The 23,160-nt window shown below is 39.3% G+C and overlaps 1 protein-coding gene across 8 annotated transcripts in view; it reads right to left on the bottom strand.

Annotated features, from left to right (window-relative positions):
• MPDZ (multiple PDZ domain crumbs cell polarity complex component) overlaps positions 1-23,160 on the bottom strand; it is a 3,829,210-nt gene that overhangs the window by 197,216 nt on the left and 3,608,834 nt on the right. The window lies entirely within an intron of this gene.

The following is a 23,160-nucleotide window of genomic DNA, read 5'->3' as shown; positions in this document are numbered from 1 at the left end:
TGAGTGCGTATTATGTGTTGGATTCTGGCACCTAATAGACAGCTGACTGTTACCTTCTCCTTATTCAACCTTGTGAGTGGAAAGTCAGTGTGCCTCACTACTGAGTCACCTATGATTAGTGTACTGGGCAAGCTGTTTTGTCTTAGGGGCTTAGGATGAGGGGCACACTGTGTAGGTGAGCTATGTGTCTTATGGTTTTTGCTGCGTTGGGGTGGTCGAGTGTGTTTCTGCCTTGGAGGTCTCTGCTGTTTGGGTATATTTCTACTGAGAGCCCCCGCGAAGGTGGGTGTGTGGTTTGTGTTTTTATGTGAGAGCTGCGATGGTGGGTGTTCTGGAGGGCTATGTGTTCCCTGTGGTGTGGTGCAGGTGTTGACCTTCTTCTCTTGACTGGAGTGTGCATGGCTTCCAATTTGGAGATATAAGTGCATCTCTCACAAGTCTGAGTGTTGGGAGGTAAGAGGAGAGGGTTGTCTGTGTACATGAGGCAGTTGCTACACTGCCTCAGAATGCCCAAGTTCACCAGGTTAATAGCAGAAAGTAGAGGGAACTGACCTTTGACAGGAGGGATGGTCATCATTACTAAGTACTGGAGCTGTTTCCTTACAGGACGTTTAGTGCTGACAGCACTTGTGTGCTACAATTAATTGCTACAAAATGTCTGATGAAGTGCTAGGCGAATAAGCTTAATTAAAGTGCAAGAAAGAAGAGAACCAGCAAGATCTAAGGGAAAATTTGAAGAGCAGACTTTCTGACACCGGTAATAGTTTACTCCAGCTTAGCAGCACTGAGCGGTGTGCAAACAAGCACAAACCCACACAAACACAGGCTTTTAAAGCAGATAGTTGAAAGGGATAGAAAAACTGCCCAAACGGCCAATAAACTACAATTTTAGATCCAGAAACCACCCCCTCTTGTGGTAGATAGGCTACCTAGTGCTTACCACTCCCACTGATAAGCTGGACGGCTTCCCTCTAACACAGAAAGGTCTGAGGAACTCAGAAACATACAATAGAGTCCAGGATATAGCAAATCTGTATCTGGACTACTCTACTAACAGGACAGGAGGGAAACAAGCTAGGAACTTTTTTTTTTTTTTGCAGATAAAACAGTTAAAACAGTAATAAAACACTTTAAATGCAGTGCAAGCTAGCACACTTGAGTGTGTAGCAATATTAAGGCAAATGCAGTTAAATGAAAAAAATGACTTAAATCAAGAGCAGAACCCAGTATAATGAGAAAAAAATCAAATGGAGTGACTTAAATTCTCTCTCTCCTTTCTGTCGCTCTTGTAGTCTGCAAGGCGGCAAAATGGGATCCGTGGAGCTTAAACAAGCACAAGCCCGAGCTTTTAAAGCAGAAAGTTGAAAGGGATAGAAAAATTGCCCAAATGGCCAATAAACTACAATTTCAGAGCCAGAACCCACTCCTCTTGTGGTAGATAGGCTACCTAGTGCTTACCACTCCCACTGATAAGCTGGAAGGCTTCCTTCTAACACAGAAAGGTCTGGGGAACTCAGTTACTTACAATATAGACCTGGACACAGCAAATCTGTATCTGGACTACTCTAATAATAGGAAAGGTGGGAAACAAGCTTAGAACTTTTTTTTTTGCAGAGAAAAACAGTTAAAACAGTAGTAAAAACACTTTAAATGCAGTGCATGCTATCACACTTGAGTGTGTAGCAATATTAAGGCAAATACAGTTAAAATAAATGCAGTTAAATAAAAACAATGACGTAAATTAAGTGCAGAATGCAATGCAATGCAGTATAATCAGAAAAAAATCAAAATGAAGGTACTTATTTTCTGTTGCTCTTGTAGTCTGCAGGATGCCAAAACTAGATCTGTGGAGCTTAAACCAAAACAAATACTGCATCGTTGTTGTCAAACGATACTAAATCTAAAATCTTGAGCAAAAATAAAACATGGACCACATGGCGTGCTACTAAAACCCCACTTGACCAATTCAGATATGGCAAGTTAAGAAATGATACAAAAAAAATCTATTATCTTAGATAAAAAAAACTACTACTGCCATCTGCAACAGAAACACCACAACAACCCCCAAAGGTTTTGGGCTGGTATAAACAACCTTCTTCACCCCGGCAAAACCCCCACCTCTCCTCCTTCAGTTGCCAATCTCAAATCTCCACAGGACATTGCCAATACCTTCAACAGCTTCTTCAGAGAAACTATCCAGTCTCTAGCTAATCAACTCACTCCCACCGGCTCTAACCTAAGTGCTGCCAATACCAGTACTCAACCATGCTTCAGTTTTCAACCTGTACCGACTCCCCTAATCAGAGCCCTAATTAAAAAACTAAAACCTACCACCCTAGCCACTGACCTCATCTCTGCAGAGTACTGGCAAAAAGCTGCTGACGCCACAGCTCACCCTATCTCAATATTAATCAACAGAAATATTTCCGAAGGTATCATCCCCTCAATCTGGAAAGTATCCCCTATAATATCTCTCCATTACGGAGGTACTGCCAAAGAACTGTCAAACTTCCGACCAATAGACATACTGTCACCACTTGCAAAAATCATGGAAAAATGTGTACATAAATAACTTATGCCACACCTAATTCAGAACAGATTGTTGGTTGACTCCCAACACGCTTTCAGGCCATCCCACAGCACTACCAGAGCTCTCCTTTCATTCTCCAATGTCATTAACCATAATCATAATAATCACAAACACTCCTCAGCACTCTTTCTAGATCTATCCAAGGCCTTCGATATGGTTAACCATCAACTACTTTTCAGCACCCTGAAGGCCATCTCCCTAGATTCCTACTCCTTACTTTGGTTTCAGTCCTACCTCTCTGATAGACAAATGGCAAAACAAGCTATCAGCCCAGCTACATGTCACCCTAGGAGTCCCCTAAGGATCTATATTAGGCCCCCTACTCTTCTCCATCTTTATTAAAGATCTCCACTCCATCATCCTAAACGCCAACTGCATTCAATATGCAGATGACTCCACCTTGATCTGCTCAGCCTCCTCTCCGTCTGAACTCGGTCGAAAACTGGCTCAATAATCAACTATTGCTCTTAAATCCTAACAAAACAAAGCTGCTTCTTTTCTCCCCCACCCATACGTTCTCCCAACCATTCTTTACCATAAAATCTACAAATGGGACCATTATCTCTCCTGAACTCCATACCAAGTTCCTAGGAGTTATCATTGATAATAACCTCAAATTTGTGATTCATATCAATCAGAACCATCAAAACCATTAAAACAAAACTTGGCTCCCTCTATTAAAACAAACCTTTCCTTACGCCCCTTGTTAGAACTGCTATTGCCACATCCCATCTACTCTCTACCCTTCTTTACGCCTCCCCCCCATTCACAAACCTGAACAAAACCGACCTAAATAAATTATCCTGCTACTAAAACCACATTGCTAGGTTTGCTACCTGCATGGCATACAGGATACACCACTGTCATAATCTAAATACTTTGGGGTGGCTTGAACTGCCTACCCTACTGTAGTTCAACCAGCTCATAATAGCATGCAAAGTCCTCAACCTACCAGATAACACACCTGCACTTAAGAACATTATCTGTCCCCATTACACACACAGGCCTCTGCGCTCATTAAATAGACTACAGGTACTAACAATCAAATCCAATAACTTGGCAGGGGTTGCTCTGTTTGCCAACTCTGTTGGCAAAATATGGAACTTATTTCCTCCCCAAATTACCCATGAATGCTCAATGACCCTATTCAAGACAACTCTCAAAAAATATTTTGAATCCCACTGGCTATGTCCCTGCTTTACTCCTGATTAGCACCACAACTAAGTGTATACATCTATCTAAGAATGCTTTAATAACACATGAATGTAAGTGAGCTATATCACAGATGAACTGTTTCTTATAAATTCTTTGCTCTGTCAATCTATGTAAAATATGTTTGCACTATTCACTTCCGTTATGTTATGTGGAGCTTTTCTCCCCGGGCCTCTGCTGAAAATGGACATGTATCGAGTTGGACTATCAAGGTCAACAAATGTAAAATAAAATAAACAAACAAGCGCAAACTCTGGCTTTTAAATCAGAAAGTTGAAAGGGATAGAAAAACTGCCCAAACGACCAATAAACTACAATTTCAGAGCCAGAAACCTCTTGTGGTAGATAAGCTGGAAGGCTTCCCTCTAACACAGAAAGATCTGGGGAGAATATATCAGGCAAATATGATGAGAGCATATAAGAAGACTGCTAGTGCAGGAGTGCTTCATATTCTTCCTTTCATCTAGCTTCACGCTACCTTTGTTTCCTTTTAGAGATATCAGTGGATTATGAGATGGAAAGTGGTTGTAGTTGAGAAACAGCTACAAATTCCATACATGTCAACAGAAAGCTTAAGTTTAATGGTCTTATATTGCCACCATTTGTTTTTGATGTCTTTAATCTTTGTATCACATCTGCACGATTCTCACTTTTGCTGGCATGAAATGCCATTCTGTGGTTAAGGAGTTCTTTAATCTCAGTATAGATTTCATCAAATTAATACTGGTAATGATGAGTGGAAAAAATGTAACATTCAGCATATTCAGAGCATATGGTAGTCAGGAATTGCTCCCAGCATCTGCAAAGTGTACCAACAGCTTTAGCCATGATAGACCATTGTTTACACTTCCTGATGAGTTACATGCGTTTTAGTTCTAGTCATATTTGAGACTTCTGAGTGAGTGGAGCATGAAAAGATAAGCAGTCAAGGAAACAGAGCTGTTTGTAGTGATGATGTCTTCCAAGTCTTCTTACACCTGTCCCTTGAACCTGAAGATCTATTTATGATGACTAGGTTGCAGACCTCTCAACCAATTGGGGACAAATTTCAACAGAATCAGGGACAAGTCAAGAAAAAATCAGGGACAATCAGGGACACTTTTAAAATATTAGTGCTATTAACCTGAAACATTGACAGAATCAGAGTATATGAATTAATACACATTTTCTGAAGTAAAAGAAGTTTATAACTCTTAATTATTGTCATTATTCATTCAGTGCAATTCACCACCTTTCCTCCAAAAGTCATTAGTTTTAGGAGGGATTAAGAAAGACAGAGTTAAAATTTGAGTCAAAATCAGGGACAGTTGAGAGGTATGCTAGGTTGTGCTCTGTGCTTTTATTAAGAATCATACTGGAACTGTAATACTTTTTTGTATTCACCCTTCCCTAGGATGTTGTTTTGGAGATCTTAGTGGCAACACACTAGCAGCTACATCTCAAAGAAAATATCTCATCTTCCTCTAGGGTGCTGGTCATGAATTTCTCAGTGTTGGTGTACAACTGATCTTAGCATCCATATTAGAAACAACTGCTGAGGAATATGTTATGATGAAGATTAACTTGAGATAAGGAGTCAGAAAGCCAGTTATGAGCTCTGTAAACTCATTAAACAGCTTATTTGATGGCAAGACTGACTCCCTAAATGTGTCTCCCCCTTCACGAACAGAATAACATCTCTATTCTCTTTATTCAAATGACATAGCGTATTAGTTTGCTTCAGGGAAGCAGTTTCACTGAAGCATTTGCAAGTTTTTGCTAATGACAGCAAATGTTCTCACTAGTTGTGCATAACAATAGGAGCTTTCAGTGTTTGGAAGTTCTGTGCTGCAAAAAATATTGCCACTTCTCAAGCTCTACAAACCCTCCAAAAACCAAGGAAAATCAATTTACTCTTACCCTGTCACCAAGTTATAGAACACCCTCGCACCTAACATCAGGCTAACTCTCAGCCTACCTCACTTTAAAGCCTCCCTAAAGGAACATGTAAACAAAGCTTGGTTATGTACATGGCTTACTCCAGGCTAGTCTACTTCTTTCCCTCCCTACACCTCCTCATACTACACTAACCTCCTCCTCCTAAACTAATCTGCTATTAATCTAACCCTAACTAATCTAACTAACCTTGGGTGCCTGCCAAAAATTCATCTATTCATGTATTTGTCCATATGTAACATGATTACAACTGTGAAACTATGTATAATATATGTAACAACGTTTTACAAGTGGAGCTTTTCTTCCCGGGCCTCCCCTGAAAACAGGTAATGTAACCCAGTCAGGCTATCTCGGTAAACACATGTCAAATAAATAAAAATAGTTTTACCTGTAGAGAAAGTGATCCAGATAAATATGGATACCCAGAAGCAAAAAGCAGAGGCCTCAGTATATCTTACAATACCTTTTCTATTCTATCATTACCATGTAGAGTATACACAAGAGATCCTCAAACAGGACTGCTCAATCACAGAATCAGTTACAAAATTACCTACTTGCCTCAGTCCAAGTACTACAATAATATAAAAATGACAACTACATGTAGCTTCCAGACTTAAAATCAGATATACTCTTATTGTATAAGTTAATCTAACAGAGGACCCTTCTTGGTGTGTTTATAATCGAGTCCGTCAGTTCGTCCTCCCTTCTTTTCCAGTTCTGTAGATTTTCTAGACGTTGCTGAGACTTTCTGTGAAATTACACGTCTGCAATATTCAGCAAGGTGCACCCCCTACTAATATGCCTAGTACTTCAGCCTCTTGAAATCAACTCCCAACTACTGAGTGAGCACAGCTCCTGCAAATCAAGAAATAAACAATGAGTATTTATATATTCTGTACCATATGTGGCATATTTTTATATCTCATATGATGTAACATGTTCTTGCATCTGTAAATACACCTACATATTTGTTTTTTTTTGCTTATCCTTGTATCTGTAAATATATTTTGTTTATTTCTTATGTGATCCTATTTACCCAGCCTGTGCCTGCAAATGGTCCACTGACATCTGTGCACTACCCTGCTAAACAAATATAAATAAAGATTTCACACAAACTACTTATAAATAATATACAAGCATGTACTTAACAGCTGAACAATTTACCATACAAATATGCACTTGCCTGACTTTCAGGGAATTATAAGAGAAGGCTGGATGATAGGACTGTTTAATTACATTGGATTGTGGAATGGAACTTTAGACCATCAGGGAAGGACCCCTTACAAATACATTAATATGGTAAATATGCATATGTTATAGCCGGCATTAGGGATCCCACTTTCCAGGTCTATAAGTAGGCTGAATTCCAAGTAGCAAAGCACCAGAATGGGCACAGCCTGATGTCTACAGTTATGGCCAAAACAATAATGACCAGTGAAGGTGCAACTGAAGGATCAAATGGCCACAGTACTTGTATCTGCAATGGAGGCATCACTGAAAAGAAGCGGCTGCACCTCTGTCAGAATGGCTGTTAAGCCCAGCACTTTCCAAAAGAAGGTGAACTGTGATGGCAAAAGATACAGCAGTTAGCAATCCATCTAGATATGGCTTAGGTAGTGACTGCCACCCCTTACCTCCCTGGAGCAAATAAGATAAACAACTGTTCAATCTCACTTCAGGCAGAACCTAAGCTGGTGGTACTTCAAGCCCTAGCAAATAAATAAACAGGAAAACAAATGAGCTGATTTGGGGATCATTCATAAAATCATACATAAAACAACAATTTAGATGGACACGGGGTTTGTCTGAAGGAATATCCAATCCTTGTGAAAATACATCTATAGTTCCCTATGTACAAGGGCCTGCAGCTTTAAGAACCTGTGAGTTGAAGTCGTAGCACAACAAGATATGAGCTTCAAAGCTGTTGAATCAGTGGGTTGAAATGGGGAAGCCTATCAGTCATAAAGTTCAGATCTTACTGATGGGAAGCATTCATCAAATTTGACCACTGATGCAGAACTCCTTTAAACAGCTGCTTGAAAAGTGAGTGCTGAGCCACAATACGGCTCTCTACAACCTTATGACAGCAGAAATAACTCACATATGTTGACACAGGCACCATGTCCATAGAATAATGGGTTCATGTCACATAGGTGCCAGGGAAATGACAAGACTGACTGGGATGACACTGGGTATCATTACATCCAAATAGAGACCTTGAATATACATGCTGAAAGGTTTCCTAACAGCCCCAGTCACTTCTAGCATCCCTGCTGGAAGGTCCTGTGGGATCAACAGGTCTAAAACAGGAATCAGGCTTTAAATGGACCTCCCTATTACTTCAACTAAGATGGACCTCTTTAGTCAACAATTTAAGACATTCCCTTATTGCTAGGGAAATGAATGTCTCAAAAATACTTTTCTTGGGCAGCTTGGGAAGAATAAAAAAAATGTTTTGGTCCTTCCCTGAACTTTGCTATGAGGTATGGAGTCAACAGGAAAGGAGCAAACCTATATAGGAATCTTTTGTTATCAAGGTGCAAAGAACAGAACACTTCTGTTGAGATCTCCCTCTTGCTGTAGTCTAGTCAGTGGAAGAGGCAGAAAACTGTATTTCCTCCAAGCAGCTAGTGTCAACTTTCAATGCATCGCATTTCTAGCAGATCAAAAAAGGAACACGACTTCTAAATTGATACTCAGAGATCAGGACTACAACAGTGGTTTGGCAAGTCTGCCAGCATATGCTACCCACTACATTACACACTGCCTCTTAGTACTGGGGGGGGGGGTTAGAACTGAATGCCTCTGTGCTTGTTTAGGCACCACAAAACAGACTGGTTGAATGAATAAATAAAACTCTCAAGGCAGTTTTCCCTCCAAAGCCACTAGGGCTAGGAGAAATGCTCATGGCAATAGCTGGTTTATGTGGAGCTGTCTTTCCAGAGGAAAACCACTTTCCTTGAAATATGGAGCTGAGGTAAGCTCCCCAACCTACACCTTTCATCAAAACCACTGACAGATTTAGCTTCAGGAAAGGAAAGTTCATTTTGTGAATGATGGGGACTGTCCATCACACCAGGGTCTGGCAACATGGTTAGGACACCAACAGAAGAGCCATGTGCATGTAGGGGAAGACACATTCAAAGGCATAAATATTGTACCACAAAAAAACTGTTAACCTTAATGTCCAGAGAGCACAGGAGGGTCTGACCTTGAATCCTCCATTGAATCCACACCCAGGCTACTAATGTTATAACTTCTGTAGCCCTCTCAACAAGTAGAAATAATAAAAAAAGCACAATGTCCAGCTCTGCATCAGTAATGGCACTTCACTGACAGGTGATCAAAGAGGAGTTCTCCCTACACAGGGTCTATAACCACAGGAGTACGCATACAAACAACACTACCAAGGCACGCTTAATATAGCCAGCAATAACTGGTCATCCAAGTAAGAAAACATATGGAGATTCTTTTTCTGAAGGCTAAGACCTTGATGGACACTATGAGTACAGAGGGAAGAGTTTTGAGGACTGTATTTTGCACTAAATGATATCTACTCAAAGAATACTGAAGGAATCTCTTGTGATGACCTCAGAGTGGTGTGCCAAATGGCATGTCATGTCTGAATACAACTTAAGTTCTTTGCAATGAAAAGGGCATCAGTTTCTACTGCCCCCCACCCCCCGCAAGAGTCAGCATGCACAACTTAATGTATAAGATGCGTTTGCTGAAGCTGCTGAGGTATGGAATGGGACAGAAGTGTTTCTTTCATCTGGACCTGATAAAGGTGGGAGAAAAAATCCTTCTCAAAAAGAGAAAAAAAATTATGGGCCTTATGAGGACTAGACTCTGCAGCGATATCTCAGTCACTTAATTCACCCTATCTTGGGGAGAAACTAGCAGCTCTAAACTGTGGCCAGTTGTGATTACATCTAGAAAACAGTGGTGTTCTGTAATGGCTGTCAAAGCTGGGAAACCATCAAAGAACTGTCCCAGTCACCACATTTAGGAAAGATATATGAATCTTCACTGTCCTACTACATTTATGAGGAAGCTTATTGCTGTTTTGTGGTAGTGGTGAGGAGAAGGAGAACAAGGTCCTCCATAAAAATAGGAACCTATTGAGTCCCCAAGAGGTTATCCAGCAGATCTTAAGTAGGTTGGCTGAAAAGAATTTTCCCTTTTAAATGTACATCTGGGATGGAATGCTTTTTCCTCCCTTTTTTTTTTTTAAACACCTTTACTGAGTTATCACTTGTGACATAGGCAAATATACGTTTATACAAAAGTAAACAAACTGTATTAAGAAATTAACATTAACAAATATTTTACTTCACATATATTTCTATACATCATATAACCTAAGCAATATTACATAAATTATTCAATTCCTACCCCTTTTTTATACAATAAACATCTTTATTAAATCACTTACGACATAAGCAATCATACATTTATATAAATTAAAATAAACTGCACCAAAAATCCTATTTGCAAGCATTTTGCATCACAAACCATACTGACACACTCCTAATCACAAACATTATACATCACTTATAATCAACCCAATAATTTTCAATTACATAGCTCATTTAAGTCCTGCCTTCTTTTAAACCTCATTCCTCCCCTGTACTGTTCCCAAAATTCCCATTTTTTTCTATCTAGCTTGCTCCTAACCTTTCTTAAAGCTCTCAGTTCCAGTTGTTTTATCTCTGTTACTATATTCACTGCTTCTAATATACTTGGTTTAGATTTTGAGTTCCATTTTCTAGTAATTTCTTTTTTGGCAGTCTCCATAACTAGACACAGAAAGATCTTACCTTGTCTAGGCGATTTCAATTCTGTATCACAGCTCAGAAAAATCATCTCCCTTATCACACCAATCAACCCTCCCAGCATCTCGGGCAGTGCATCCCACAGGAAATCCTTAAAATCTGACAACCCACAGCACTCCAAGAAAATATGTACCCAAGTACCTCTTTCTTCCCCGCCACACCTCCAACATTTGCTGTCTACCTAAGGAAAAATTCTCTAGAGTTTACGTGGGGTACAAAAATATCTATGTAAACATTTCCAAGCAAAAATCCTAAATTTCTAGATTTTGTTGCATATTTGGAAGACATACATATATCCTGCCATTGTTTCTTTGTGAATTGCTTATCCAATCTCTTCTCAATCCTTTCTAACTGCCTCTGATTGATACTTATAGTTATCATGCAATATTTTATATGCTATACTAATTATTTCTTCAGCTTCTTTTCTAGATTCTGCTGAAAATTCTACCAGTGCTGGTCTTTCATTTAGGACCCCATTTCTTTCTTTTTGCCTATACTCTGATATCAATCCTTGATAGGGAAGGCAATCTCTGATTTTCAGTTCAATTAAAGTCTTGGCCTCTTCCCATTCTATTACCTTTCCCTCTCTAGTTATTTGCTCCCAATACCTTGTTTCCTTTGCCAATTTTCTCCAATAACTTCCAGCCACCTCTTGACTCTTGTCTATATCCCTAACTGCAGTCATCCTTACTGGCAGAATCTCCTTTCTCCATTCCCCTGTTGGCTTACTTCTTAGAATACTTTCTGATGAAGTCTTCTGAATACTGACGAAAACGTTTTGTATTAAGAGTACATGCATTAATGTGTGTTATCGTGTGTTTATGGTTTATTTGGCTGCATTAAAAATATCTGAGTTTTTTAGTGCTGGCTTGTTCCTTCCCTGGGTACTTCGGTTTGGTTATTTGTTTCACTTTGTACCTGGAAAACCTTTTTGTTTTGGATTACTTCTTAGAATACTTTCTGCTACTTCATGGATATAATATTCTGTATGATTACTGTTATTATCCTAAAAGGTCTGCATCCAAAATCCCAGTCTCTCCTCCCTTCTTGAGCTTCTCCCCCATTTCATCATCATCTCTTTCCACTTTGAATTATATTTTCTGATTGTGCTATGTATAGGCACATTAACTGTGCAGCTCTGAAATACCCTTTCAAATTGGGTAATCACAGTCTGCCCTGTTCTACCTGAAGAATCAGCTTATTCCACTTCACCCTTGCCGTCTTCCCCTCCCAGATGAAGTCCTTCTGCTCTTTATTAATTGCTATCCACAACATATCCTCTGATTGATAAAAATATGCCTGACCCCATATCCATATAACAAAGCTTCCATTTCTCAGTTTTTGTATTATCTTTTGTTTAATCTCTTCCCACATATCCTTATCAGCCACACCAGAATCATTTTTAATTCATACTCCTACATATTTCATCATATTCTCATAAATACGGACATTGCTTAACCAATTTGTGCGTGGGTACATAACTTATCACTATTGCCTTTGTTTTAGCTTCATTAATTTTGTATCCCAAAAAGATCTGAAACTGTCTCAAAATATTCCACAACACTGTAATCTCTCTTTCTGGTTTAGTCAGGTATAAAATAATATTATCTGCAAATAGAGCCAGCTTTTCTTGACTACCATCCCAGTTATATGCTTGAATTTCTGAGTCCCTTATTTTCTTTGCCAGTGGTTCTAAATATAATGAAAATAACAAAGAGGAAAGAGGACACCCCTGCCTTGTTCCTCAGCTCAAGCAGAAATTATCAGAGAGGACCCCACCCACTTTAATTTTCACCTCCGATCCCTCAAATATCCTCCTAATTAACCTTACAATTTTTTATATGGGATGGAATTCCTGAGCTACTATTTCAAAAAGGATAACCTTTGCCATGCCATCAGGTATAGGCATATGTAGCATATATCAGCATAGTTAACCTAATGTGGGACACATGAAAATCCAATCTGGAAACTAGGGACAGAGTCTTAATCACTTGCTGCTCAAGTACAGAGTCAGGGATGGAAGGAAACTTGTTTACTGCCTCATTTACAGCACAGAAAGACAAGAAACTGGAAAGACAGAAAGAATATTTGTGTACTCTAACCCCAGCATGACAGAGGATTACAGTCTGTTATCAGCCTTGTCCAAGACTTTACATTCTGTTTGGCAGCAAGATGGTAAAATCCTGAGATGTCTATTCCCATGCTGGAGTGAAGTGACTGTCTAGGAGTCAACCCAGGCATACCTGGTCAATACTTGCTTCATTCAGCTAAGGGCTCACAGACAGCTTCATCCTTCTTGAGGATTGCAGAAACAGTGACTCGGTACTTTCAGGATGCATGTATGGTAACCTTGATGACTGCCTCTCCATAGAGAAATAACATGGTTCCTTATCCTTCTTCCCCATATACTCACTTATGATTTTCAGGGGAAAAAAGAATTACACCTACAAGTCTGTCCACTGAAGATTTAATGAACTTCAAAGTTTCTCTAAATGCAAGACCATTAGATGGACTGATGGGGAAGGGAAGAATCACTGTTCATGTAAGCCTTAGAAATACATCACTGTCCTTGCATATCTCCGAAATAATAGTCTCTGGTTCCTCAGACTTTTTGTAAGATCACAACAGGGAAGAAGCACCTTGCTCCACCACCAGCCCCAGATACAAACTTGTCCAAAGGTTCACATAGGGATATGTGTCTAGGTCCTGAACCATAAGGCTTGGTTTGGAAAAATATTAAAATGGGCCATCAGATCCTTAAGATCCAGGGGGATGACTGTAGAAAAGAGTCCTTGCCCTTGATAATCTGCAACCATAACTTGGGCAAGCTTTTTTGGCATACAAGAATAAAGCCCTGAATATGCCCCGGACAAACTGAGTTTAACTAGTGACTCAGGCACTGGAACAGATAGGGGGCACTAAGCAGCAGATGCCAGCTCACCCATCTTGGGGGCAGGATTGCTGGTTTCTATTCTGGCAATTGCTACCATACAGGTGCAGGGCTGCAGGCAAAAAAAGAGGGCTGTACACTGGGGAAGTCAGTTTGGTACAGCCAAGCCACTGATGGTAGCCCTCTGCAGAGTTTTTGTGTATGTGTGTGTGTGTGTGTGTGTGTGTGTGTAGAAGCACATGCACTGGGGTAGAACATAGTTGGGCATTCCATGGTGATGTGGTAGTTTAACGTCAATCATAAGGGCTGCAGGTAGGGCAAAAGCAGAAAAAGCTCTAATGGCTGCCAGTGTGATGGATCTGTGATCAGTACTTGTCTCTCAAGGAATGAATGGGCCGGGAATGGCCCTCACCCTCACAGGAATGAATGGGCAAACAGATTGAAGGGACCGGATGAATGGCCATTGTTGGAGAACCATAAGAAAAAAAGCACTCTGGTAGCACATCATATGAGGTTACAGCATCTGCTCGCCTACGGACTGCATGCCCCAGTGTGATGGAAAGATTAAGAAAAAACTGCCAATCTGTAATGGAAGACAGAAAGAGCTCAAAAGAAGACACCCCATGAAGACACCTGGATTTAAAACCCTCAAAACTACCAGCCCTAGCCTTATTACTAGTTTCTTACTGATAGAGTTTTTATATTACTTCATAAAAATCTGTACGACTTTGTCAGTATGAGGAAACCAATACTCCAAACACAACTACACAAACTTGACAAGACAGAAATATACAGTTCAGATGTAGGAAGTCTCCAGAATCAACAACCTTTTTTTGCAGTTTTCATCCAGATATTCAGCAAGTGAAATCATACTATATTCTTCCATTGAGCTGGCACTCGCAACTTAGTAAATGGATTGCAGTTTAGCCAGAAAAATCATCCCTTGTCCTTTGCTGTATATTACCCCGACAGGAGTAAAATATTCCAAATGATAAACTTCTGAAGCTTTTAGAAGTATACACAATCTTTCTCAACAATGACTTCAGATAAAGGAAAGTTTCAGATGATCCACTATTATAGCAAATGCATACAAATCTGGCTATTTCACTCAGAGTCAAGCTCTGAAGAACGCAGCACTAATAAAGAGTAGAGGTGTTTGTTTTTTTGTGTTTTTTTGCAATGTTGCAAGCCTTCCTCCACACCCTGTTATTTACACAACACTATTTCAGTGTTCAACTTTAACTTCAAGTCCAGAAACATCTTGTCGGCCCATTCCCAGACAACAGACTTGGAAGGTAAAATGAGCATATGCCAGAGGATTCAAGCTGTGCCTCCAGAAGAGGCAGAAGACCCTTGGTGGCTAGGTATAGAGTGTGGGCTGGCCACTACTAGGCCAGAATGTTACCATTTGATTGTAGGATCCAAGTTACGCAGGGCTAAACAAACCATGACCAGAACTTTAAATGAAATGCACTGATGAATGGCCAGCCAGTGTAGCTCATTCTTAAGTAATCTTAATCATGATGGAGAGTTCTGAACTAGCTGCAAGAAGTCTAGTTCACAGCCAGTGAGTCCTAGGTATAAGCCATGGTGAAAACCGAAAAGCCTAAAAACTCTGAATGACTGTCTGCACACTAGCAGAAACCATGTTGGCAGCTATTCTGAAAGACAAACACTAACTGTTAAGTTGTAAGTTAAGGAAGGGAACTTAAGGAGTTGCAACATTATCCAGTTCACACTCGGGTATGGGTAGGGAAGCACATTTGAAGTATGCTAATACATCAACATACTAACACAGATGATGTTAAAGCTACAATAATACATGGGCAACTTACACATTTGGGAGGACAGAAGGAAGGTTAGGGTGTGCACTGAAGGGCTGACTCAAGATTAGGTCAACATCATATCTGTACATGTGAAGAACAATCTCAGAAGTCAGTCTAAGTCAAGGAGAAGCAAGAGAAAATGCATTATTGTTGTTTAGACTAGAGAACAGGTGACCTGTAGATCCCACCCTAATTGGAGAAAGAATAGTTGTGTAAAGTCTTACCATAACCATGGATGTCCTTCTCTTCTATGTTGCAGTATTCTTTACATATGAGTTGTATTCTGCTCAATGACCTGATGTCCAGCTGGTAAACAAAAGCTTAAAGCCACTGCCTGTAAGTGGGACATTGCACGAAGGCACAGATAACTTTGGCCATAAAAGGGACGTCTGCATGTATAACATTCGGAATAAGTTAGCCCCACGAGGAAAAGAAATTCAAAGGGAGCCTAAAGGATAGTCATCCTAGGAAAGAACAAGTTGTAGAGGGAAGGCAGGTGGGACAGAATCCTGCAACACAGAAGAGAAGGACATCTACGGTTATGGTAAGACTTTACACAACTATTCTATGTCCTTCGATTCAAGGTTGCAGTATTCTTTACATATCGGAGAGTACAAAATCTCAAAGGGAACCCAGGGTGGAGGGTGGAATGGAGAAGACTAAGAAGAAGCATTTTCCACAAATACATGCAGCATTGCCCTGGCAAATCCTGCCCTGGATCTGGAGAGAGGGTCCAACTTGTAATGTTTTGTAAACGTATGAACAGATGACCAGGTGGCAGCTTCCAAAATGGAGTGAGTATCCAGGCCTTTGAAAAAAGCCCCTATGGAGGTAATTGCTCTTGTGGAATGGGCCTTAACTGAAGATAAGGGTTTCTCATAAAAATCAAAACAAAGACAATAGCCTTAGAGATCCATGAAGAGATAGTTTGTTTGGAAACAAGTAAACCCAGAGCTCTGGGATGAAAGAACACAAACAGTTTATCAGACTTCCTAATAGACTTAGATTGTCAATATAAAATCTGAGTTGTCTATGTACATCCAAGGAATGTAGAATCCTCTCACTAGGGGACTGAGGTGAAGGGAAGAAAGCAGGCAACTGGATAGACTGATTAAGAGACAGCTCATTTACCACTTTAGGCATAAAGACTGGATTAGTTCTCAGAGATACTCTGTCCTTGTGGAAAACCAAAAAGGTGGGCAAAGCCATCAATGTCTGAATTTCAGTGACCCTCCAAGCAGAGGTTAAGGCTACTAGGAGTACTATCTTCCATGTACAAAACTTTAGAGAAGTGGAGATTGCTGGCTCAAAAGGGGCCTGAGTACGCTTCTCTAACACATACTTACAATCCTAATGAGGAGGAACTGGTTTCCTAGAAGGTTTTATGTGTAGGACGCCTTTAAGAAAAAGCTTAACCTTTATCCTGGAAGCTAAGGGGGGAGTCAATGGCAAGCAAGCAGACGAGGCAGAACAGTGGACTTTGACTGAGGAATAGGAAAGACCACTGTTAAGCAACTCACACTGGTAAGAAAGTACTAAAGGAATATCCGCAAAGAAAGGATCCTTATTTTTTTTTTGGCACCAGATAGAAAATCTTTTCTACTTGGAAATGTAAGTCTTTCCAGTACTGGGTTTCCTGGCCTCCTGCAAAACCCTAAGCATGCACTTAGAAAACAGGTGCCTGAAAGGGATCAAAGGTTGATCGCCCACAAGGTCATTTGCAGAGCTGACGGATGTGCGTGGATCAAGGACCTCTTGTCCTGAGCGAATAGGTCCACCCAGTGAGGTAACTTGTAGCGATGACCCTTGGCTAATTGCAGAAGAAGAGGGAACCAGTGCTGTCATGGCCAAAATGAGTCACTAGCAGGATATTTGTTTTTTCCTGTAGAATTTTCAACAGGACTTTCTGAATTAGAAGGAAGGGGGGAATGCATAATGAAACATCCCCTTCCATGAAAAGGATAGACCATCCACCTTCCATGCCTGAGGGTGAGGGACCCTAGCACAAAAAAAGAGGATGCTGTCTTTTCAATCGGCATGCAAAGAGGTCCAATTCTGGAGTACCCCACCGGTGAACTAGATCCAGGAACATAGCCCTGTGAAGCATCTACTTGTGGGATTGTGTCATGGATCTGCTTACTGCATCTGCCACTAAATTCTGAGCAGAGAGGAGGTATGGTACACAGCATGCAGTGTCACTTTGTACTGAATAGCCAATGCCCATGTTTTGATGGCTAGATGACAAAGAAGATAAGATTTTGTGCCCCCCCCCCGCTTGTTTATATACCAATGGACAGTGGCATTGTTTGTAAGAATCCTGTGGGATCCTGGCAAGAATAGAGGATGAAACATCTGCAATGCTAGAATCACAGCCCTCATCTCTCTGATGCTGATGTGCTCCCTCTACGCAACATCTTAGGTGCAAAGTCATGACAGACAGAACAAGAGTGATAGTCGTAAGTAGGCCCTAAGCAGAAAAAACAAAGCTCGTGGCTATCCTTATGTGGAATTTGTCTTCTACACCTACACTTGCCATTCCTGGATGACAATAACAACAACAAGAGATGGTAGCAACAACTTAAATCCTCTACAGGGTACTTATCTGAAGTTGTAAAAAGAAACGAACAATATCCAACTGCAAACCGAACGTACAAGTCAACCTTTCCAAATGGTGGTAAAAAAGTTTTGAAGATTGTATGTACAGATGACCCTTTTATGGCTGACATTATCTGTGCCTTTGTGCGACTTCCCATGTACAGGCAGTGGCTTTAAGCTTTTGTATACAGGCCGGACGTCGGGTCATTGGGCGGAGTACAACCCATACGTAAAGAACACTGCAACAATGAATAGACGGACATCAAATGCTCTCCAGCAAGGTGTTAATCTACAGGTAATGCCACCTGAAAAAATGAGTCTGTCGTTTCATGGCAGCATATCAAGCTGCCATGGAGCTCAGCCTGAAAAAAACTAATGACCGCCATTATTTTACGCTCGCTAAGCAGAGCTTTGCCTCTTTAGTGAGTGTAAAATTAAAAAAAAAAAAAAAAAAAAAAAAAAAAAGAGAGAGAGAAAAAATTAATATAAAAAATGTCTGTATATGACAGTGTATCCTAGTACGACAGTGAGAGAGAGAGATTGATTGAGCTACTATTTTACACTCACTAAGCAGTGCTTTTGCTGTTTAGTGAATATGAAAAAATAAATGAAATAGAAAAGTTCAACAAGATAGCCAAAAGCTTACTTACCTGGAGTGGAAAGTAGATATGCCGGGAAGTTGTTGTTGTGTGGTCGTCGACTTTTTTGTTTTGACGTTTTTAACAGTTGGGTAAGTAAACGTTCGAGCTTCTGAAGGGGACCCATATGGGTGGGTGTATGTATCTGTGTGTGTACACACATACATATATATATAGACACACACACACACACATATATATATATATATATATATATGTATATATATATATATATATATATATATATATATATATATATATATATATATATATATATATATAGCACATGTGTCTAAAAACATATGTGTGTGTGTATAATGGAGAACTATATTATATACCTGTGTGTGTACTTCATGTCCTTTAAAGAGAAACAAATCAAAATGGAAATTTTGTGTAACTGTATATGTGTTTCTACACAAACATCCAAAGTACACGATAGTCACAAACAAAAGACTTTTAATGAAGCTTTCAGGTCTACACCCTTCATCAGCATACAAAATCACAGTACATTAACACATTTAAATAGAGGACCATTAAAATCACATGATCAAGCCAGCCATTCAAAGAACCATTATAAAGGAATATACAAATTCAGATTAAAAACATCACTTAACATCTAATGAAATTAATTTTCATGTAGTTACTTATTAAAAACATAATACATAAGTATAAAAAAATATTGCATATATATATAAACGAATAAATACATCTGTGCATTTAATATTATAAATTCTCTCGCTGCCTCTTGGTCAAAACTGGTTTTAAACTAACTGTTCCATTAAGACCTGGATACTTATCAGCCTGTAGTCGCACTATCCATTCATATTCTTTTAACAGCAAAAAAATATCAATATCACCACCTCTAATGCCCAACTGCAGAATAGATATACATCTAAATTTAAATGCATGTGTCTGAAAATCATGTAGATGCCTATATAGCCCATTTGTCTCAACCTTTCTTTTTATTTCAGATCTATGTTCTATTATCCTATCCTTCAGTTTCCTAACTGTTTTCCCGACGTAAAATGCACTACATAGGGTGCAAGTAGCAAGGTAAACTAATTTAGTAGAATTACAATCTGCAGAACAAAAAAAGTCAAACCGTTCACCTGTTGTAGGATGCTGAAAACTACTACTAGTGTCATATATGTCTGGACAACAGACACAATTATAACATTTAGATGTACTCATCTTTGTTCGTACAGGCGGTATTTCACTTTGAAAGTCCTTATAACATAGCATCTGTTTAAGTGTCCGACCATTCCTAAAAGCATACTTTGGTGTCGGGCCTAATAAATCTTTTAGATCTGGTTGGGCCATTAATATGGCCCAGTTTTTTTCAATAATCTTACAGACATCATATGTGTTGGCATTATAGGTAGTAATGAACCTTAAAACACTACTATCTTTTGTCCTATTCACTTCGACATGCATTACCTGTTCTGCTTGTTGATTTACCTGTTCTGTTTGTAACATGGTTAAAGAGCCAAAAACTGGTTTATACAAACTACTTCTACCTTGTACAACCTGTTTATAGGTCATATTAACATCCCTTGATAGATATCCATTATTAATAAATTCTTCCATCATTTTCTTAACATCATCTTCAAAGACATCATCTTCACTAGTTAACCTGCTTACCCTTATTAACTGTGACTTTAATATACTTTTGTAGACATGTCCCGGATGCATGCTGGCTGTGTTCAAATACCTAGCTGCATGCACATCTTTTCTATGTATCATCGTCTGTAACCCATCACATTTCCTATATAATTTTACATCTAAAAATACAACATTATTCTTGGAAAAATTCATTTTAAACTTAAGAAAATTCGTCGTAGAATTCAAATACAGCAAAAAATTTTCCAATTCACTTATCGTACCTGTCCATACAAAAAAACAATCATCAACAAATCTACAATAACAGTCCAATAGGTGTTTAAACTCATTTCTTTCATTCAATATATACTGCTTTTCCCCACATATATAGGACCAAATTTGCAAACGTGTTCGCTACTGATGTACCCATAGCTACTCCTGTTAGTTGTAGAAGTAGTTTGTATAAACCAGTTTTTGGCTCAGATCTAAAAGATTTATTAGGCCCGACACCAAAGTATGCTTTTAGGAATGGTCGGACACTTAAACAGATGCTATGTTATAAGGACTTTCAAAGTGAAATACCGCCTGTACGAACAAAGATGAGTACATCTAAATGTTATAATTGTGTCTGTTGTCCAGACATATATGACACTAGTAGTAGTTTTCAGCATCCTACAACAGGTGAACGGTTTGACTTTTTTTGTAGAGCAGATTGTAATTCTACTAAATTAGTTTACCTTGCTACTTGCACCCTATGTAGTGCATTTTACGTAGGGAAAACAGTTAGGAAACTGAAGGATAGGATAATAGAACATAGATCTGAAATAAAAAGAAAGGTTGAGACAAATGGACTATATAGGCATCTACATGATTTTCAGACACATGCATTTAAATTTAGATGTATATCTATTCTGCAGTTGTGCATTAGAGGTGGTGATATTGATAATTTTTTGCTGTTAAAAGAATATGAATGGATAGTGCGACTACAGGCTGATAAGTATCCAGGTCTTAATGGAACAGTTAGTTTAAAACCAGTTTTGACCAAGAGGCAGCGAGAGAATTTATAATATTAAATGCACAGATGTATTTATTCATTTATATATATATGCAATAGTTTTTTATACTTATGTATTATGTTTTTAATAAGTAACTACATGAAAATTAATTTCAATAGATGTTAAGTGATGTTTTTAATCTGAATTTGTATATTCCTTTATAGTGGTTCTTTGAATGGCTGGCTTGATCATGTGATTTTAATGGTCCTCTATTTAAATGTGTTAATGTACTGTGATTTTGTATGCTGATGAAGGGTGTAGACCTGAAAGCTTCATTAAAAGTCTTTTGTTTGTGACCATCGTGTGCTTTGGATGTTAATGGTATATAGTACTTCTAGAGTATTTTTGTATATTTCTACACAAACACACACACACACACACATATATACCTGTGTGTATATAAAAATGCATGTAGCATGTAGAATACTCTATGTAGGATGCAGTACTATGTTTAATTGCACATGTCTGTGTGTGCATTTAAACACAGTTAAGTACTTTTGATTTCCTTTTCTTAATGTTTTTAATGCAAGAGCACATAGTAAACATGCGTTAAAAGTAAATTCAACTGTATATTACAGTTGCCATCAGTGGTCACATTTCCTTTGTGGAATACAAAATGCTCATGCACTCTAACAATGTAAGGACTGACTGAGAGTCAGTGGGAATCTCTTACCATGATCTGCGGGTAGCAGATATGCATTCCCCTCTGGAAGGATGTCACAAAAAGCATAAAAGACCTTTTTGTGAACATTATCAGTGCACCTAGTGGAACCCGCGGTGGTGGTGCTGAGGTAGCGTTGTCGCCTCACAGTAAGATGCTCTCCGGTTCAATTCTCAGCTAGAGCGTCTTCTGCGTGGAGACATGCGTGAATGGGCATACCTTCGTTGAAGGTTGTGCATCAGGCCTGGCAAGCTGGTATGTAAAAATCAACTGCCAATCATTAGCGGACCGGAGTTCTGCTGTGGTGACCCCTAACTGGGAAAAGCCGAAAGACACAAACATCAGTGCACCTAATGGATAGGGTTGCCACTTGTCTCTCTTTCTGCTGTTCTACCCTGTGGTGGTGGTGGTGGTGGGGGGGTGAAAATGCTAAATATGTTGATACTTTACAAGAAACAATATTTTTTGACTTTTGTCTAAATGTCCCAAGAAATATTGATACTACATTTAAGTTATCTTAACATAAACAACCAACATTTAAAGCTTAGAATTTCAATACTTTGTTGCTGCTTATGTAAATCTGACAGAAGAGGTGACAACTGTCTCTACAAGAGGATGGAGTTTTCCTTTAAATAATAGGATTTGTGTTAGCGTGAATTTTCTGAAGTGTAAAGTGTGTGCATGACAGAAAGAGTAAGATCACTCAATCACTGGCAGCAGCAGAAGAGAGATTTGCATACCTCTCAACCTCTTAGCTTAAGAAATGTGGATAAAGCCTAAATAAAGGGGGAACCAGAGTGTGTTAGGGAATTCTTTATAGAGTAGTGGGAGAAGACAGGCAATAGTATGACAGGACTGCAACAGAATGTTTTTCAGTGTGACAACTGGACAGCAGGACAGATACACTCCGAGGTAAGGAAGAGAGAATCAAGAGGAATCTTGGACAGCAGCACAGGGGGCTGGAGGATAGAGGGATGTCTGAGAAAGGAGGATAGGGTGGAGATCCTGCTTTTGAGGGATGAGCCCAGTGGTAGAAGTAGGTCAGACTATCTCCTAAGCTATAAAAGCTACTGACGGATGCTTATCTGGTCCCTCATCTCTTCATTCAGTTTGACTGTTTTCTTAACAGTACACTGCATCCTTTTGAAGATAACTGCCTTTAGGACTGAATCCAGAATGTGCCCTGGCAGAAATTCAGAGTTCTGTAAAGACTGCTTGTGGACTGACAACATCTAAAAGAAGATACAACGTACTGAGCAATCTTCTAGCAAATAAAAAAAAATCTAACAGTATGAAGTACCAGTCACTTGCAGAATTACATGAA

The sequence above is a fragment of the Protopterus annectens genome, chromosome 2.part0, assembly GCF_019279795.1.
Source record: "Protopterus annectens isolate FY-2018-M chromosome 2.part0, PAN1.0, whole genome shotgun sequence".
Taxonomy (NCBI): domain Eukaryota; kingdom Metazoa; phylum Chordata; order Ceratodontiformes; family Protopteridae; genus Protopterus; species Protopterus annectens.
Note: the sequence above shows the minus strand (reverse complement) of the source record. Positions and strands in the feature narration are given on the sequence as shown.